Source organism: Gymnoscopelus braueri (genome assembly GCF_963280865.1).
Source record: "Gymnoscopelus braueri genome assembly, chromosome: 8".
NCBI lineage: Eukaryota > Metazoa > Chordata > Actinopteri > Myctophiformes > Myctophidae > Gymnoscopelus > Gymnoscopelus braueri.
The window spans coordinates 19521614-19541985 of NC_137609.1; the positions used below are offsets into that span (position 1 = coordinate 19521614).

Sequence of the window (20372 nt, forward strand, 5' to 3'; positions counted from 1 at the left end):
CATTTTTATGATAGCAGAGAAGAGCCTTTGAGAGTACAGGAAAAGGTAAGGGTGTATAAGGCCTTTGAAAATCTTTTGAGATATTGCCTCTGTACACCGTCCAAAGCAGCCACCCTAAGACCACAGGAGGCTTGGGATGAGAGCATTTCTTCGGTTTCTTTCAGCCACAAAGAAAACATTTTAGCCTCTCAGTAATCCTTCCAGAAACCCCCTATCCCTAAGCTCCAAGGGCCCTTCCTCCCTTGCGCCATTCCTCTACCCCATCTGGGAGCCCAGAGTAGTGTCTCTCCTGCCTCCCCCCCCCCCCCCCCCCCCACCCACCCCACAACCACCACCACAGTCTCTCCATGACCCCTATGGGACCTGGCCGGTCTTCCTGTTGACGTCAAAGTAAATTAGAGCGGGGCCACATGGCAAGGGGCTCCACCCAGGGGGCTGGAGGTCTAATCACCTTGTTCCTCGCAAAACCCACAGAGGAAGCATTAGCATTCCTGGTGCCGTGTACCAACCACCCTGCACCCGTGTAAGATATTATTTGTATATGTACATGTGTACACATCGCTCGCGCGCGTACACACGCACGCACACGCACACACACACACACACACACACACACACACACACACACACACACACACACACACACACACACACACACACACACACACACACACACACACACACGTCTGTTCCATAATCCTAGGCCAGGGCTCCCAGCACAAAAACAGGAGGTTATCAAGGATGGATGACATTCAATTTATTCTCACCAAATGAGACAGAAGTTATACAGCGGGTTGATTTAACCACATGAAACCCAGCGTCCATACTCTGGGGCAAACATTCCGCAAAATAGTCGATCTACAAAACAGAGGGGGGGGGGGGGGGGTAAGTATAGACCCTGGGGGACTCAAGTCAACTCAAGTCAACAAAGAATATATAGGGTTTAAATGGTTGAATAATACACATACCTGTACAGGAAAAACAGACAGATTCTCATGTCTGCACCAACACGTGTGCGCGCACACAGTTCCATCTATCCCCACCCAGCACAATGAATCCTTCATTAAATCAAACAGTGGGAGGATGGGGCGCTTGGTTTGCTCTCAGGTTACATTTTGACTTTATTAATGCTGAAGGAATTGGACACGGTGAGTGCTGCTCCCATGACAAGATGTCGTTCCTTTTACACATTTTGTTTTTGTGATTGTCACACCGTGTGTGTACGACAATTGCTCATATCAATAATGGGATATGCTCGAGCGCCTCCAGCAAACCCTAGGAGAGAATTTAGCTCATTTTCCTCATTTGCTTTTGCTGTTGCAATTTTTTGGTTGTTGCAGCATACTGTTTTAGAGCATAGATAGAGGTGTTGAATATTCACTACTTATTCTTATTCCTTCAATCGTCTCTAATCACATGGAGACATGGCACAGTGGAACGGCTCCAGATGGACATCTTTAAGATTCCAAAGTCCTCCTCTTTTGGCAAGCAGGAGGTTTTGGGGTCAAGGTGTGAAGGGAGGACCAAAAGACTCATTTCCCACAATCCCTTGTCAGCCGTAGCCCCCCAGCTGTTCCAGGACTTCCATAACAACAGCTGCGCAGAGTGCTTAGTGCTTCACGTTGCTATGACAACAGCAAGACCAATTCACATGCACAGACTCGGCGCTAATAGGGAAAGTGACATTATGCCATAGTTTCATTTCCATAAAGCGCAACCAGGTTTTCGCCATGCTGAGACTCAATGTGGAACATAAAAAGAAGCAAATAATTAATATTGCATACTAATGTGCGTGGCTCGTTCACCCCGAACTTGCAGAAATCGCCCACGCCATCGGAGAGAGAAAAAAGAAAAAACAAGCTCACACTTCAACAATATCCTGTGACAATAGAATTGAGTCAATAAAATCTATGAATGTGTCAGGGCTAGTACAATAGAAGAACAACTTTTCATAGCCGGCAGCTGTATGTGCCACAGATCACTGCCTGGCAGGATGTACAACAATTAGAAACAATTCTCTCCTCCTGACAAACAGGATATCGGGTCACTCGGCCATCTTAACATCGAGAATTCAGCCGCTGTGGTGGATTTTCACACCATTGTACAAAGTCACACTGAGCCGACCAACTCATGCTGTAGTTGGGCTTACTGTGTGCAAATGTCTGGGTATTAGGCAACAAATGACAAGAAAGCTTCACATAATAGTGCAAAGTCAAAAGCACAGCAAAGAAATACAAAATTCGTAATAGTATGTACAGTAAATTGTTTTTGCTTGCATCACACCTTTCCTCGCTGTCAGGCAGAAACCTCTTATCTCCATATTTCAACTTTTTAAGGTTTTTCAAGATTAATGACCTACTTTGTCGTACAAGAGTCACACGGAAGGAAATGAGTGTTTTGGACATAGACGTTTTCTGCCCGACAGCAACGATTTGAAATGCCACTCAGTTCATGGTTGTGTGGCGGGGATCCATTTGTGCGTGTTTAACAGTTATTCTAAGCCCGGCACTTGGGACTGCCTCTCTCGGTCAGCTCAGCATTGACTTGGCGGTTTTACTGCTCCATTTATATACTCAGTCGTACGACGGAGTCTCGCGCCGGAAATTGCGGATCTACAAGCTCACGGCGTGTCGCGGATGCGACAGCTTGTAGATCGTACAGCTTGTAGATCGGCTATTTTCGGTGCGGGACTCCGTCTCACAATGAAGTATAAATCAGGCTTAAGGCTAACGACTATAGAATTCCAAGGAATTACAAGGGCTTGGGATGACAATGGCAGGTATTCCCATAGGGGTAACTGGACCCAGCATGGCGTCACAGCGGGTTTAAGCCCAGTGTTTAACGAGCATGCAGCTGATATTGGCAGCTGTGCCAGACAAAGCACAGGACACACATTTAACCCCTACACACACGTGTGCACAAACATGCAAATAGGCATACTATGGTAACATGCACACCCTCACGGGTATGGCATTTCTATCAGAAGTTGTACACATTTTCGTAAACACGCACGCGCACGCACGCACACGCACGCACGCACACGCACGCACGCACGCACGCACGCACGCACACACGCGCACACACAACGTTTTAATTACTATTGTGAGGACATCAATGTTTTAGGAATTTTTAACCCTAAGCCTAAAGCCGAAAATAGACAATCTATAATCTTCCAATGCGTCGCAGCGCAACGTGTTGTGAGCTTGTAGATCCACTATTCTCGGCGCACGACACCGGCGTGCAACTTAAGTATAAGTCAAGCTCAAGCATCACTCTGACCGTAACCCCTAAAACTAACCTCTAAAAGCCGAATCCTTATAGGTCTACCCTGAAACCAAGCCTAACTCTAAACATAATTTTTTACCATAAAACCATTTCTCTAGTGAGGACCAGGGGATTGGTCCACACAAGGCCTATTTCTGAAATTCTACAATACTTTTGGGGACATTTGGGCCCTCACAAGTGTAGTAAAACAAGTAGACCCCAAAGTAGACCCCCCCCCCACACACACACACACACACACACACACACACACACACACAGTGCATCTAGCCAGCCTCAAACTTCACTTTGTTACCGGACACTCTTCCTTTGAGTTTGTTTCTGTGTCGTACAGTGTGGTGGGCTGATTTTCCCAACATTGATTTTTCTTCGCTGTCTGCCAGAACAGGATAGCGCCTCATGAGGGACAGCTAAACAGGAATCTACTGCTAAAAATATCCCCATTCTGATGAGTCAGAGTGGACAGCACAAACAAATAGACTTTTCATTTTCTAAGCCTAGAAAGGTCTGACGTTCAGTAAAGCCGTAACGAACGGCTGCTAACTCTTATTTTATGCGAAATAAGGTGCTTTCGGTGGGGTTTTCATTTTAGTTAATAAAGAAGTAATACAAGGGAAATGTGGCCTATTCAGATGCATTGGTATGTTGGTCTGAGAGAGCAAAAATATTTGTCTGTCTCTCCGAACAATCTTAGATGATAATATCTGAACTTTATCTCTCCGCAGTATGTGTAATAGGTGCACACAGAAAGTCAAACAAAATCCTAATTTTTTTAAGACCAATTTGCTTTTGCTGGCAGGCAGAACGATCTCCCATTCTGATGAAATTGGGATAAGATTTTTTATACATACATGAACCCAATATCTCTGTATTCGGAGCAGTTATTCAATTTCAGTGCAACTTACCAAATGCAATAAAACTAAAAGGAGCTAACAAGCTACTGCACATAGCTTGCATCATGTGAACCATGCTTTTCAGCCCCCTTGGGTCGGGTGAGGCCTAATTCTCATATGCTCTTTCACTTATATGAGCCACAGAAGACACAACCTTAGGACTACGCATACCAATGCTACAAAACCAGCAAAAGAAACTGAAGCAGACAGAGATGGATATGTTGGAACCTAGGCATCCCTATTCTGGGGGCAAACATTCAGCAAAAAGTGCAAATCTACAAGCTTGGCGTTGGCTAGAGATTGGCTATTTTGGCAGCGAAGATATTTAGTGTAGAGCGAAAACAGAGGCATAGAGCTGTACTAAGTAGAGTTTAAGTGGTTAAATTCACTCTGCTAGAAATCATGTTTATTTATTTTTATTCAAACAGAGCTAACTTTTATATTAGCGCATTTGGTAGTGGCCATCTGTTAAGCTAGCAGATGAGAAATGTGGGAGTGAGTCTATAAACTTTAATCGTTGCTAGTTTAAATTACATGGGTGACATGGTCAATCCTGATACAGCATGTATAATATACATTATATGCATTGTATAATATACATGTACATTACTGTTCGTACCTATTACTACTCCTTTATAAATGCCTCATACCGTTGTCTTTCTCATGAATATGTGGGATATCTGACTGCCTGTATATGTATATTTTTCTTCACTGTACTAGTAGGAACCTTTGATTATCCTGCTTTCCTTGCTCTTCGCTATCTCTTATTCTTCTTATCCTTTCCTGAAAACTACAAATGATGGAGAATGTCACCCACCTGTAAACCTGTGATGTGACAACAAAGCTGATTCTGACGATAGATATTAACCCCTGACCCAGAATTCTGTCTCTCTCACACACACACACACACACACACACACACACACACACACACACACACACACACACACACACACACACACACACACACACACACACACACACAGACGTTCCTTTGTGAACAGTACAGTATGTCTGTACATCTTCATAGTCAAAGGGAGGGGCGGAACTGACCATGAATTATCATCAGATTATCATCAAATCCCTGCTTTATTGCCTTGACAACTGCAGCTGTCTAGAGTATAGCGACTGATCAAACCCACGCCGGGGAGAAACAAAAAGCAAATAAAACGTCTACCTGGAATTTTCCTTTTCTCCAATAACAGAAATGAGCAGTTCATGCAGTGTATGCCCTGCGGGCGTCAGTACACCAATGTCATTGGTTATCTCTCTGTGTTGAGCAGAGGGGAGGGGTGTGTGGGGGGGGGGGGGGGGGGACAATGGACATGGTTAAGAAAGGTCAGGGCAGTGGAGAGAGTGAGGAATTCCCCATCAGTGTCTGAAGTGGAGCTAACCTTGTTGTTTTTTTATTCCCCGACTGTCCCCTCCCGCCGTGAGTGCAAAGGAAAAAAAGTTAACCCCTTCACCGTCATGCAGGAGATCTTCCTGTCTCTCTGGTTTCAAGCGGGATTTCTTTAGAAGACAATTAATGCATTGTGTTTTATATTTGTTTGTCTTTGTTTTTTGGGTGAGCAGCCAAGAGATTTTCACACTCGCAACCTTTGTCAGTTCAAAATCTGCCAGTAACGCTCCAATTGTTCATATCAATGTTAAGATTATAGAACTACTGTAATAGGATGGTTTGGCTCTACACTATACTGTATAACTAAATAACACTAAAAATATCCGCTCTACAAGCTCACAATGTCTCGTAGCACTGCACATTGTGAGCTTACAGATCGGCTATTTTCGCCGAATGTTAGCTCCAGAATACGGCCGCTATAGGGTTCAAGTGAGACTATAGAACTAAGAGGATGGTTACTGCTCCATAAACCCTGCTATGCATTTTCACATATCATGAAGGCAAAACCTAATTCACAATTCCTCGAGTCCATGTACAGAATGTTTAAAGACATTACACTTTCTATCCATTTCCCAGGAAAAGGTGTCTTTAATGGAGTGTTTGAAAACTGAGATGCGTTCTACCATTAGTATTGAATGTCTGTGGCAGTTTATAAATACCACTGGGAACAGGGACAGCAGCAAGTCTGTTTGTGAGAGGAAGAGGCTTGTTTGCACAGACACACTTGCAGGCGTACAATGTCATACTGCTGGACGTACAAGTACATACACGTACTGTATACAGTAGTTACATGCTGAAAAGCACTCAAATATCTACTGTATAACTGTTACTCTCTTTCTCGCACGCACGCACACACACACACACACACACACACACACACACACACACACACACACACACACACACACACACACACACACACACACACACACACACACACACACACACACACACACACACACACACACACACACACACACACACACACAAGCATTTCAAACTGGAAATAAAGAGGCAGGTGCAGGTCATCTCTCTTCTCCTGCTCTCACCTTCACTGGCTTACTAACAGGACACACAGATTAACTTCTTCCAGCCTCTGGCCCCAAACTTATCCGTTAAGACTAAACAAACAAATATGGCCCCCAATCAGAACTCTCGTGTTTCAAAATCCATTTGCACCATACTGACACCACAGCAATGCCAAGCTCATGCCAACTAAGGGAAACGGCCATGCACAGTCCACTAAGGGGTTTGGAGACCTTGACCGCGGTGCCAGCTGGCAGCAGTTGCCGCCAGTGCAGAAGAGCTTCTTTCCTTGCCCAGCGAGGGTCTGGTCGTTGTAACAGCAGACATGGCAGAGTACCTCCACCATGCTGTTGCTTTTACCCCAACCCTGGCTCGCCAGCTGTTTATAATTCACTTTTAGCGCAGGGCCGTCATCACCCTTTGGAGACCTTTATGAAGTGGCTGAGGTGGCGGTGTATGTGGGCCTGTTTGCCTGTTTGAATTTTATCATCAAATATAATGATCTATACCGTATACTTTATGTTATGTATGTTCTGCTCTTTTATTCAGAGAAAATGAAATAAAACATGTTTATGGACGGTTGCTTTCCAACAAGGTTGCCAGTGACTGTAAAAATAATAACTTATAATTATTTTAGAATAAATTCTAAAAGAATTCTAAACACATTTGATTTTTTTTCTATTTAACTACTGCTTCTAAATAAAAAATCCTAGCTACTGAATATAGCTCACTATGGCTGTATTTTTGCTGGCTTTCTGGCTCATACCAAAGGTGCCGATGCCAATAAATCTGTAAGGCAAACAAATAAATAAATAACCAAGTTAAATAGCTTCCTAAAATGCATTATTGTTGCTATTCAGTAAAAAGTAAACAGCCACTTGGTGATGACGACTCCCACTCCTCTATAAATAATTATTGAAGCATACTGTGTGTGTTATGCAGGTTGACCAGAAAGTGTTTTTTTGTTGTTCTAAAACACAACTATCTACAACATGCAACATGCTTTATTATTTAGCTTACAGCCATTTTAAAAACAATAATGTCATTTAGGCAAAAAACGTTGAAAAAGATTTCACATAGTCTAAAACAAATACTTAAATAGTGAACATAGCCAATCTACAATCTCTACAACACATCGCATTGCGATGCCTTGTGAGCGTCTAGAGTCACATACTCTATTTACCATATCAAAACTAAACATGATTATGGCCTGCTTCGTTATGAATGTAGTGTTGCACATCTGTGCTATGAATTGACCTAGATCTATAGAGTGTAGCAGCAAATCAGTATGTCAACTCACAGTGGTCTCTGCAGTCCCCTAGCAGTTTCTTCAATACAGTATATGCTCCACTACGTTCTCCACCCTGAACCAAAAGCAAGGAGTAGATTACAAGATACAGTCATTAACATAAGATAGAGGATTTCGTCAAAACAGACGAGAACATTAAGTAGCCAATGACTGACGAAATGAACTAGGAAAATCTAGATTTTAAAGAAGGCTGCAGCGATTCTGTCGTTCTATCTACATCTCTCACTTTTCAGGAATGACTTGAACAATGCAATCATTAGAAGAGCAAACCTCTTATCGTGGCACATATCCTAACATGCTAATTACCCTGCACACAGTTTGAGTTCATTTATTATGCATGAAATAATCTAATATGATGACTGTGATAATTATGTGCACACAGATAAGATAAAAGAGTGGTAACCAATTATGGAAAGGAAAAGGAGTCAGGAAAAGTAATTATTCTTTGTAGTGGAAAAAAGTCTCAGTTCGAAATGGGATTCTGTCTTCTCTTTTAATTCTGAAAATATCGCAATTAACATGTAGAATCATGTCTATGTTAACCAGAAAATAACACATAGCATAATGTTCCTTTTGTTTTGTTTTTTCAGATATTTGTATGAATAACAATGTAATTCCCCTTGTAGAGTACAGATCCTGTGTAGGAACTACATTGTAAAGGTTTAACATAACGTCTAAATAGCAAAAGAGTAATTGAATTCTGTATTGGCAAACATAACACAACCAAACTGACATAAATAATAAATCTGCACAACGCTTTTTGCCACAGCTGCTGCTGACAGAAAAATGATTTGTGTACAGATTCATTTACGACCATGTGTCTGTTATGATAATTCTGCATGCTCCTTTCTGGAGCTTCTTCACACACACTTGAGAATCTGACATGTTTACATTATGACTTGAAAGGCGACATGACTCGCTAACTCGGGTCTCATCAGACGCAGCAAATGAAAAAGGACACTAAAGATGAAGCAGCAGCATGTCGGTGTCAAACACTAGAACACTGCTTCACAAACACTGGGTTAGGGACCCATGTTTGGGTCGCGGGCCAAAAGCAAATATCCATTCTTTTTTTTACTATTATTTCAAAATATTTTCAAAAAGTAAAAAATAAAAAATCAAATATTTTCAGAAATAAATAAAATTACATTTTCAAGAGAATTTAATTAAAAGAAAATGTAAGATGTAGTGAAAATAGCAGATGTACAAGCTTGCGATGCCTTGTGAGCTTGTAGATCGGCTACTTTCACTAGTTTGGGTCCCGGTGTGACATCAAATTTGTCTTTTGGGTATCGAGCTAATAAAGTTTGGGAACCACTGCGCCAGAAAGTCAGACCCATGTTGCGGAGGCCATTAAATATTCCCACTTCTTAAATCTGAACTGGCATGTGGTTAGCCCCCACAAAACACTGTACAAACATACTTGAGACTGCACAGCTTTCATTGAGAGGTTGTGTGTGTGTGTGTGTGTGGTAGATCAGAGTATCTGACATGCTACAGCAATACAATTTTGTCTTGAATGTTTGTCCTAAATTAAAGTTATCCATGAATATCACTTCCCAGGACACAAAATGTTTGTGTCCTAGATTTATAAATTCAGTAAACCTGTATTTAACGTGTTTTTCTTTTCTTTTCTTTTGTAGAAACTATTTCCAAGCTTCACTCACGTTGTCCTTAGAGAGACATCTCTATGAGGATTGTCTAACTGCCCTCAGAATGTAACTGTAACCACAGCTACATTCTGACTGGGAGCATACAGGTCAACTTCACACCCTTCCCACAACCCTTTCTCAACCCACACTCTCACCCCACACTCCACTACCCAGTGGTGGAACCCTAGTGCCTATGAATTGAATACCAAGGCCCTCATTGGAAACAAGTCCGCAAGGACTTTTATGAACGGACCTGTTAGACAAAGTATTTTAAATGTAACTGTGCTGTTTTACATTTTTGCCTAACAAAATATTCAATCAATCAATCAATCAAGTGTCAACGTATATAGATACCTGGTCAAATATTACTCAAGTACAAGTGAAAGGTGCCCAGTCAAATTTGTACTTGAGTTAAAGTACTGAAGTACTTTCTTTGAAAAATAAATACCTAAGTATGCAAAAGTACATGTTTTTTAAAATACTAAAGTATTCAAAAGTACAATTTACAAAATGCATTTTTTTTAAATATCAATGCATTGTATTAAAATGGAGACGTTTTAAGAAATAATTCAAAGATTTCCCATAAATTTAAAAAATCAATAATAGTGATGAAAATAGCTGATGTACAAGATCAGCTGATCTACAAGATACAATGCATAGCATTGCGAAGCGTTGTGAGCCTGTAAATCTGCTATTTTCACTATATTTGAAATAGGGCGTAAAGGACGACTTCACCCATTTTCAACCTATCTTCATATAATTGGTCCTCACTAATGCTCGTGATAATATGATAATGAAAAAAAATCCACTCTGTCTGTGTCTCAGAGAAGGGCTGTGGACACTTCAGAAACCCGCCTACCTGTGACATCATCAGGTTTTATTTTCAAACAAGATTTCTTATTTAGTTATTATTCTTTATTTATCGTGAGAACAATGGCTTCCATTATAGCACGCTAACTTTCCAGTAATAGAAAACCTGCAGTTTCTATACCTTCCCCATCGATGATGTCACTGGTACGCAGGTTTCTTGTCCACAGACCGAATAGACAAAAACTGGTGCCATATTATAATGAGCATCAGTGAGGACAAATTATATGAAGATAGGTTGAAAATGGGTGAATAATGTAGTTTTCTCCTAGAAATGTGGTGGAGTCAAAAGTACAATATTTGTCTTCGAAATGTAGTGAAGTGAAAGTCATAAATATCCAAAAATACAAATGCTTTCCCCCAAAAAACATTAAATATCTTCCAAAATAAATAAGAAATCTACAAGCTCAAAACGCATCACATTGCTATTTTTGCCAAATTCTCACCCCAGAATAGGGACGATAAGGTTCATGTGGTTAGGTTAACATCGGTGTCTCTCACCAACTTTTTCTCCTACTCTCTCACACTGCCAAAGTCATAATGTTCTAAAACTAATGAAGTGAGAAGGAGAGGGGAAGGCAATGACAATGAACAAGGCCGAGCTGACAGGCTCAGTATTCTGTGCACTTCACACAGACAGCCAATGTGCTCTAAATTTTGTTCAAAACAGTCAGGCGAGGCGCCTTTACAAGTCACAATTTTGAGATGTGATTTCAGTGCCAAAAGTCAATTGATATCTTGGTCACGTTCAAGAACCTCAAATTCAATGAAGCTAATCATATCATTTAGAAATTGCTAGAAGAATAGTGTAGTGAGTGAATATTTTGACCATTTATCTGATGTTGAAGATTTACAAAGAACATTTCTCGACTACCATTACAGCCAGTAGGCCTATAGTACTAAACTTTTCTCAAAGTGTATTGTATTTTTACAAGTATATGCATTATTTTACTTCATGGCATGGATTATGCCATGAATCTGACATGAGATTTGCAGCTATACAAGTCTCTTTGAAATAATTCAGTCCTGGTTTTGCACATAAAGCACTTACAAGAAATAATACTGATACACTTGAGTAGCGATATTATTATACTTTTTTGTTGTTGTATTCCTTCGCTCAGATTATACAAAAAGTAGTGTTATTAATGCAGGATATTACAGGGATTGTGACAAATACAAATGCATATCCCACTGTTCTAATTGCATAAACAATTACACTTTCTTTACACTGATTTTATGCAAATGGTGGTGTGTTCTGGACGGTTTTCCTAAAATAGATATATTTTAGATTTTTTGAATCACAATATATCTCCTTGCTTACAGTATCGAGATATATTCAATCGTAACCTCTGTATTGTGATGAGTATCATATAACCAGATTCCTGCACAGCAATAGACAGCCCTAGCTACAATGTGGCTTTGATGCACTCATAATGACCACAAGTTGTGTCACTAGACTAGAGTTTGGCTCAAAGACTGAGAGCTTGCTTTGCAGTTCATCACGGCTCTGTAAGGGTAAGTTGCCAAGGGCTCTAAATTGTCTAATATGTAAAAACTTCAGGAATCCAGCAGCTCTGAGATTTCCCAGACGCCAAAATACTTTATACATTCTATTATTGGGATAAGGCAGTACAACTACTCCTTCAAGTATTTTTAAGACTCTTATAAATACTATAGAAACGCAGCACAAAATAAATCACACTCCAAAAGCCTGTGCTGACATAAAGTCATGGCACTTTTACAGCAGGGGAATGGATGGACTGCATAAAGGAAGTCGTCTGCGGCTAATAAGGAATTATCACTAACCTGCATTGGGACAAATTATTCTGTCCTTGACATTTAATGGTGCTTTTGCTGTGGTTTGTTGATAACCTCCAGAGTTCTTACAGTTCTACATCAAATGTTTCATCTGGCTTTCCATAATCAGGCACCACATGGAGAGAAACAACAAGCTAAGTGGAGAACATATTAACTAACAGTGTGAAAAGTGAAAAGAAAAAGGAGCCGGCGCTTGAACACAGTCTACAGAAGCCTGATTTTCTACTTAGTGTGCGCCTGTGTTGCACGCCAAAAATAAGCAATCTACAAGCTCACGACACGTTGCATCAGTGACATGCTGTGAGCTTATTGATCTGCTATTTTTGGCACGTGACACCAGCGCACAAGCAAGTATAAGTTAAGTATCATACATTTACAGAACATGTGACTTGGTCATCCAGTTCACTATCATTAAAGAACATTATGAGAAATTGAACTGTGCTCATATAAAATCATTTTGGTGTTTGAAACCATAATGGACTTGCAATTCCTTTTCCAAAAGCAGCAGAGTTTGATGGACTGACAAACTAATAACCATGTTGACAACAAGTTCCAAGGAGGCTAATCTCTATGGCACCATTTGTACCTGGCAACATTCAGACATACAACAACACGTCACAAGTACTAATTATGCTAGTGCTTATATAAATAATTTCTACTTGTACTGCCTATTTTTGTTATAGAATATACAAACACAAAAACATTTATTTATTGGCCATTGTATTGATAACAGCACAACAGTACTGAAGAGCAGCAGTTGCTTTTAGAATAGACACGTTTTGAAGTAAAACAGCAAATTGATATATTGGACATAAACCTCAATACATGGGTTAGGGTTAGGGCCTACAGTATTAGATGTTTGGGCAACACAGTACCAATATGTAAATATCATGAGAATAAATCAACCATAGTATCAATCTTGGTAGATAAACATGTAACTATAGCTATTTGGCAATACTGTATGTAAGTAGTAATAGCACACACACTGAGTGAATACCACTCTTGGTTGCCAAACTCTTAAGTCTTAACCAGTTTCGAAGACTATAAATTATAGAATATTTTTAAGGAAAAGTAGGGACAGTATATTTTTTCCCATACATTTATTCATGTTAGAAGGAAGTGCAAATATGCAGCCACACAAGTGCTTGGTGGGATTTTCTCTGCTTTGATCTGCTGTTGAATTCAAATAAAATATTTTGAACCTCACCCAGCTCAGCTGTTACCAAGACTCTCAAATATAATAAATTCAGGATTTACTGGCAGGCTTCATATTTCTCTCTGTGAAGCTGTATTAATTTATTAGGATTATCTACATTCCAGAGATAAGAAACAAAGACACAATGAGGTTCAACGTCTTGTTAAAAGTCTATAAATGCAGAATTTATAATAAGCTGTTGCTAATTTGATTTCGTGTTTGATCCTTGAATAATAACCATTGATGTCTATAAATAAGATTGTTTTTAATTAATGAAATAATAATAAGTAGAAATGATAAAAGCGAAATACAAAACATATATTTTGACAAATATTGAACTAACATGAAAGTAGTAAAACAACTTGGCTTCCTACATATTATTTATTATTTAAACTAAATATTCTGCAGCTGTATGTGAATCCTGTTATTTGACTAGTCAATGCTATGCCACGTCTTTGTGGTAATTTATGGAATGTGCTCCTGCTGATATTTCATTTCCCCTGTCTCAAAAAGAAATGCAATCAAAGTTCTGATGCTAAAATCATTACCTAACGACTAAAGTCTTTGTATGACTTCTTCCATGCTGTGCATTCAATTTTATAGCCCACTATTCAGGCAGCTACCCTTGATTGTTGTCTGAGGAATGTCTGTAAAAGTCAGGCCTCAAACAATGAATATACTTTTTATAACGTTAACATTAAAAGGTTTACATGAGCTTCTCTGAGAGTGGATTCCAAAGTAACAACCTTGATCGATCAATTGATCGAGCTTGGTACTTCTTTTTTTTAAAGATATTTTTGTGGACTTTTCTGCCTTTATCTATAGTGTATAGTAGAGATGGACAGGAAACGGGGACAGAGAGATGGAGCAAAGATCGTCGGGAACGAGACTCGAACCCTCGATGTGCTGTCAGGCTTCGTTAGAGCCTAAATGCACGGACCGCTAGGCCAGCGGTCCGGGCCGAGCTTCAATCAATCAATCACATATTAACCATATATAGGAGTTAAAAGCAAGTCTGCAGCATCCAGGCTTCCTCAATACAATGCAAACATTTTCAATACCTCATGTTCAGTGGTTTAGGGCCAAACCCCATTGTGTGTCATATTTCAATACAACTTTAAAGGCATGGACTATTAAAAAAGAATGTTGAGGTGTGTTGCAATTTCCATGTTTTATGCTGTGCAGCCTTGTGTTTTGCCTGAAACGACACAAGCAATACTGAAAATTACACATCAACTTTGTACTGTCATGGGAATCTTTGGAAGAAACCAAAAGGAAGGAACCAAAACAATCACTGTGAATTCTTCTCTGTCACCGCAACAACACCACAATATTGCGTGGAACTTTGTGAATGCCATAATGACTTTTATTTTACTACCAGCATTTTAAAAGTAGCTGAGAGTTGAGAGTGAGCTGAGAGTGAAGCTCTGTAAAGTGAAAGAAAAACCATGCAAACTAAGATAATGTAACATATTTATCTTCTGATTCCCTACCGTGCACTAGTTACATTTTCTAAGATTTTCTAAGATTTACAAGTGGTGATTCTGCTCTTACTAGTTGATTCGCAAATTGGGGAGAATTAATCTTGAAATATTACTGCATACAAATTGCATTACGTGACTGTAGCCTAGCAACTTCTGTACTTTTTTACAGCCTTAGCACAAATGTATTTTCATGACATGTCTATGTCCCCTCAGAGTGAATGATTTGCCTATCGCACGTGATTCCGACAGTATGGAGGATCGTTAAATCTGCCGGGTTCTCTTCTTGGGAGCATAAATCAAACCAATCCATCTCCCTGACCCTCAGTCCCTGGTGGCTTACTTAGAGCCATGCCAACGCAGCAGTGGCGGTGGAATGAGCAAGGGTAAGCATGCAAAGGCTGTCTTTAAGCTGAGCTGTCTGACGGTATAAACAGGCCTCCGTGCCTCCTCCTGAGAGCAATAGGGATCAACCGGGCTTAGTGGGCATGGCCTGCGAGGGCCCAGACAGGGCCAAAACATGCAACACGCAACACAATTGTCTAAAGAATTGCTGCACTATTGAGCATAAAAAAAGAGACCCTGCCCCACATCACGTTGCTCACGGGCCCGGAACAGGACCTTGATGCACTCCACTGAGGATACCCGGCAGACTAAGACCTTATGAATAATTCTGAACACTTCTCCCTATTTCTTCCAGGGTGATTTAAGAAAGTAAGACCCACAAAAACAATTAGAGATCGCGCTATCTGACTGCCAAGGAGAAGGAGACTATAAAGTGAGGGCTATTTGTTGTAACCCCCCCCCCCCCCCTCAATCTTCTGTGACAATGAAGCACTTATTACAATACTTTGGGGCTACAGTATCAAGACTAGTACTAGAGGCAATGGTGAAGGAAATGACAACACATTTCCTAGTCCTTTAATTTCCTCAATTGCTTTATAGCCATACATAAATGCTTAAATTGGTTTGTAACATATGCTCTCCTCGCTCTGTTTACTTCCTTCATTTAGTGTGACTGAATCACTTTATTAGTGATTATCCCCCCAAAAGCTACAGGAAAGGCACAGCATCACACCCCATAATGTAATTTACCCATAAAGTAGGAATGGGAATATGCAAATAGTAGCTGGGTGTTTTGCAGCTTCAAATATGCCCCGAGGCTGCTTGTCCAATGACACAAATCATCAATTAAGATCTCAGCAGGGTTTAGGGAGATCATCTAAATTGGCAAAATCCCTATCTGCCAATATTTAGAACCATGTGGGGTGCACAACAATGAAAACAAACAACGCTATTGTTCATCATCACTAGTAATGCTGATGGTTATAGACTGAGGTTGTGAATGTGCATGCGTGCGTGCGTGCGTACGTGCGTGCGTACCCTTTTTTTTTAATACACTTGAAACATCGACACCAACTTGAAACACTGGCCTACAGCAGTGCTTCTCAAACTTTTTTATGTCAAGGACCTCCAAATGAATATGCTTTTTGGCCGTGAAAATATGTTATGCCAGGGGCCCCCATACAAGATTTGTGTTGTAAAAATTGTTTCAAAAATATTTCGCATTTTTCACATTTGTTTCAAGATTGTTTGGAAAAAAAATCTACAAGCTCACAACGCATCACCTTGTGAGCTTTTAGATCGACTATTTTCAAATAGCCGATGTATATAGGGTTAAAGTGGTTTTATGCTATATTATTCAATTTAGCTGGAGGCCCCATGGAACCTCCTCAAGGACCCCTGGGGGTCCCCGGACCCCACTTTGAGAACCACTGGCCAACAGAACTTTCCATTCAGTGTTACAGATACATTCTTCTCAGGTCTATGTTTTGTTCCTTGTGTGATTTTCTTTCAGTATTGTCCATTTTCCACACAATACTAAAAGAAGGGAAGTAATGTTTTTGAATAGTACAAATGAACAGTACAACAGTGGTAATTCCAGCTAAATTGATACGGCTTTACCATAACATGCAACATTATAACATGATGGAATATGTGCTTTGATCATCACCAAGCTACTGCATTTGTTATAGGGCTGGGTAATAGATTGATATTATATCAATATTGTGATAGGAAACTACTGTAGATATCATCTGGGAGTTGGATATTAATAATATTGTGAGATGGCATAAGTGTTTTCCTGGTATGAATCATTTAGACCTTATTTTATACTTTCAGAGATTCTCAAAATATTTCACATACTGTATAGCAGATATACAAGCTCACAACGTTTCACAATATTGTTTGAAAATGTTAAAAGAAGTTGTCACCATATGATATTATCGTCACAATATTTATATATTTGCTAAAAAATATTGTGATATTTGATTATGTCCACATCGCCCCAGACCTAATGTGTAATCATAGCAAAAACTCTCACACAACTTATGATAACATAATTCATTCTCCAGCTTTTGAGGCACAGGCCAACACTTCTAATAATGACAATGTTGTGAGTGATGGTATTTTAGTTACATTTGTTGTAGGTCATTATGAGTTTAATGTAGAGACACAATTAGTTTAAAACTTTAAATATCTGGTCATTGCTGCAGGATACTGTATGGCTTTGTGCTCAGAACTGAAATATTCCAAAAATACTAAAAGTATTTAATTATATAATTCAAAGTGTTCAAGACTGTTCTTTATGCCAATCGTAAGCAATCTTGCAAAATGCTCATTCATGCAATTGTGGAATAACTCAGTCATCTGAAATAGAAAACGGTAAGCAGTATACAAAGAGAGCCAGTGTTCAGTGTGGGAGTTCTTTCAGGGCAGGGTAGTCTAAAGGTAAACATTAGCCCACAGTGTTGCAAACAGTTTGGTCTTAATCTGAAGTAGACTTAATTTAAACTACAGATACAGAAACAATTACCAAGTTATAACGATTGCTAAAGTATAATAGATACACTTAAGACATTCTAGTCTACTCTTTTCATCTGCAAACATTAGTACATTTTGTATTTTCTTTGAGAAAGATAACAACTATTTAGTCGAGAACATTAAGGATAAGAACTGCAGGCAATTGGTTAGAAGCGAGATACATAAGTGTAATTCCAACATTTGCAGGCAAACTGTACAGTAAACAGGCACTAGTGCAGATTATCTCTCCAACAAAATGTTCTCTCTTTTGAGTTGTCTACTCTTATTTCACACACACACACACACACACACACACGCACACGCACACGCACACGCACGCACACACACACACACACACACACACACACACACACACACACACACACACAAACAGCAATTCCAGCCAGATTCATTGTAAACTATAAACCTTGATAAAAATCTGTAGTAATCTGTAGTTGGACAAATTTTAGCATGCCAATCATAAGAGTATATAAGGAATATATTAGCATTTCACAAACTAGTAACTTTCGTTTGTATTGCTGTCACCATCTAGGCAAATAATAGTCCAACGACCTCAGAAATAAATCTGCACTAAAAACAGATAGGCCTACCACTTTTTACATCAACTTCATATTGAGTAAGACCATTAGGCTAAGTACTGTATCCAATTAAACATTAAATTAAAATCCCCGAAACGACCAGAATTCAGCCTACCAGGTGGCAATAAGGAGCCAATTGATCATGATCAGTCTATAAAATATCTGGCATCAATATGTACTTAAAGTACCAAAAGTAAAAGTACTCATTATGCAGAAATGTCCCATTTCAAGTTTGCAAAATGTATCCAAATCTTTTGAAAATAGCAGATATACAAGCTCACAACGAGTCACATCTCGACCCGTTGTGGGCTTGTATATCTGCTATTTTCAAGAGGCCTATCACCTTTCACATCAACTTGATATTGAGTAAGACCATTAGGCTAAGTACCAATTTAAATTTAAAACCTCGTGAAACGACCAGAATTCAGTTGTCCCAGGTGCTGCTAATTGATCATGATCACTGATCAGTCTATAAAATATCTTCTGTCCTCCTGCATTCCTCCACATTCTCTCTAGAATTCCATGCTTATTCACCTGTCACAAAATCACAATTGCTCAAACACACACACACACATAAACTTGGTAAATAATATAATAGCTAGAACTGCACCACAGACATTATTACCAACAACAACACATTATAATCCGATCGCTGCATCATGCAAAAAAAAATCCAATGGTCTTTCAGTCCGGCACAAAAATGCATCTCCTCTCCCGTTCTCTCTCTCTTTTCTCCCCCCAACAGCCCTCCTCCTCCCCTTCCTCACCCTTTTCTCCCTCCTCCCTCTATCTCTCTCTCTCTCTCTCTCTCTCTCTCTCTCTCTCTCTCTCTCTCTCTCAGTCCCTCTCTCTCTCTCCCTGTCTCTCCCTCTCCCTCTCTCTCTCAGTCCCTCTCTCGCCTCTCTCCCCCCTCTCTCTCTCTCTCTCTCTCTCTCTCTCTCTCTCTCTCTCTCTCTCTCTCTCTCTCTCTCTCTCTCTCTCTCCCTCCCTCCCTCGCCTCTCTCACTCTGGCCTGGCGTGTCTGTATGAATAATGTCCTGCCTGTAGTAATGAGGAGGGGGGGGGGGGGGTAAAAAGCCGCCGTGGTGTCTGTTATCCCTGCTAGTCCATGTTGCTCTGACATTGAAAATGAATGACAGCTTACCTGAATGCCAATCTTCATCAGACTGACACCAGGCTGACAGCACAGCCTATACTCCTCGACACCAGCGGTGACGTCACTCCACCACGCGAGACCCCTCCCACCACCAGCATCAAGCCCTCTCCTCTCATTTCACCACTACTGACTGCCTCTGTCTCTCTCTCTCTCTCCACGATATACACACGTTCTTTTTAACCGCGGAACTGGCCAGCCCCCTGTTGGTGCCCATCAATAATTACACCCTTCAAAGAAAGCACTTTGTCCCAGTGTTTCCCATGTGTCGTAAACAGGGGTCTCTAATACTCTCTAGTAGTCTCTACACATCTTTGTCTATACTCTCAGTCTACTACGTCTGAAAGAATACCAAAACGCCTCGCGCCAAAACACAGTCGCCCCGGGGCAAATCCGGCGACCTCTCGGAACGGTCGCCAGTCGCCACCTGGTATTCCTAAACGTAACCTCAGTAAACTATGCCTAAAAACTTACCTTATTCCTTAACGTAAACTCAGAGTAAAACTATGCCAAACCCTAAAGTTATTTCTAACCTTAAGCTCAGTAAAAAATAAATACAATAATACAAGAACCGCTGGGTGCGATGCTGCGAGCGTATTCCGGATACCCTCTCGACCCACCTTTGTCTCTACCAATGATGTAAAAAGTACTCAATTTTTTTTATTAAGTTAAAGTATCAAAATGTACCTGAGTAAAAGTACAGAAGTATCGGCATCAAACTGTTTTACTGTACATATTTTTCTTTTTGATTAGGCCTACTACTGGTTTATATGCAGGTGTTTTTTTATAGTATATACATTTGTCTGCCATTAAATGTTTCAATGAATTGAATA

General features: G+C 40.1%; 1 protein-coding gene across 2 annotated transcripts in view; it reads right to left on the reverse strand.

Annotated features, from left to right (window-relative positions):
- Positions 1-19655, reverse strand: part of LOC308091179 (homeobox protein PKNOX2-like) — a 90195-nt gene extending 70540 nt beyond the window's left edge. The window contains exon 1 of one of the 2 annotated variants that reach the window (XM_080436602.1): positions 19531-19655. The gene's annotated coding sequence lies outside the window, so the exon portion shown is untranslated. Of the gene's footprint in view, positions 1-7903; positions 7928-19530 lie in introns of those variants that run through there. The other variant, XM_080436603.1, reaches the window with a different exon arrangement.
- Positions 19656-20372: the final 717 nt, after the last annotated feature.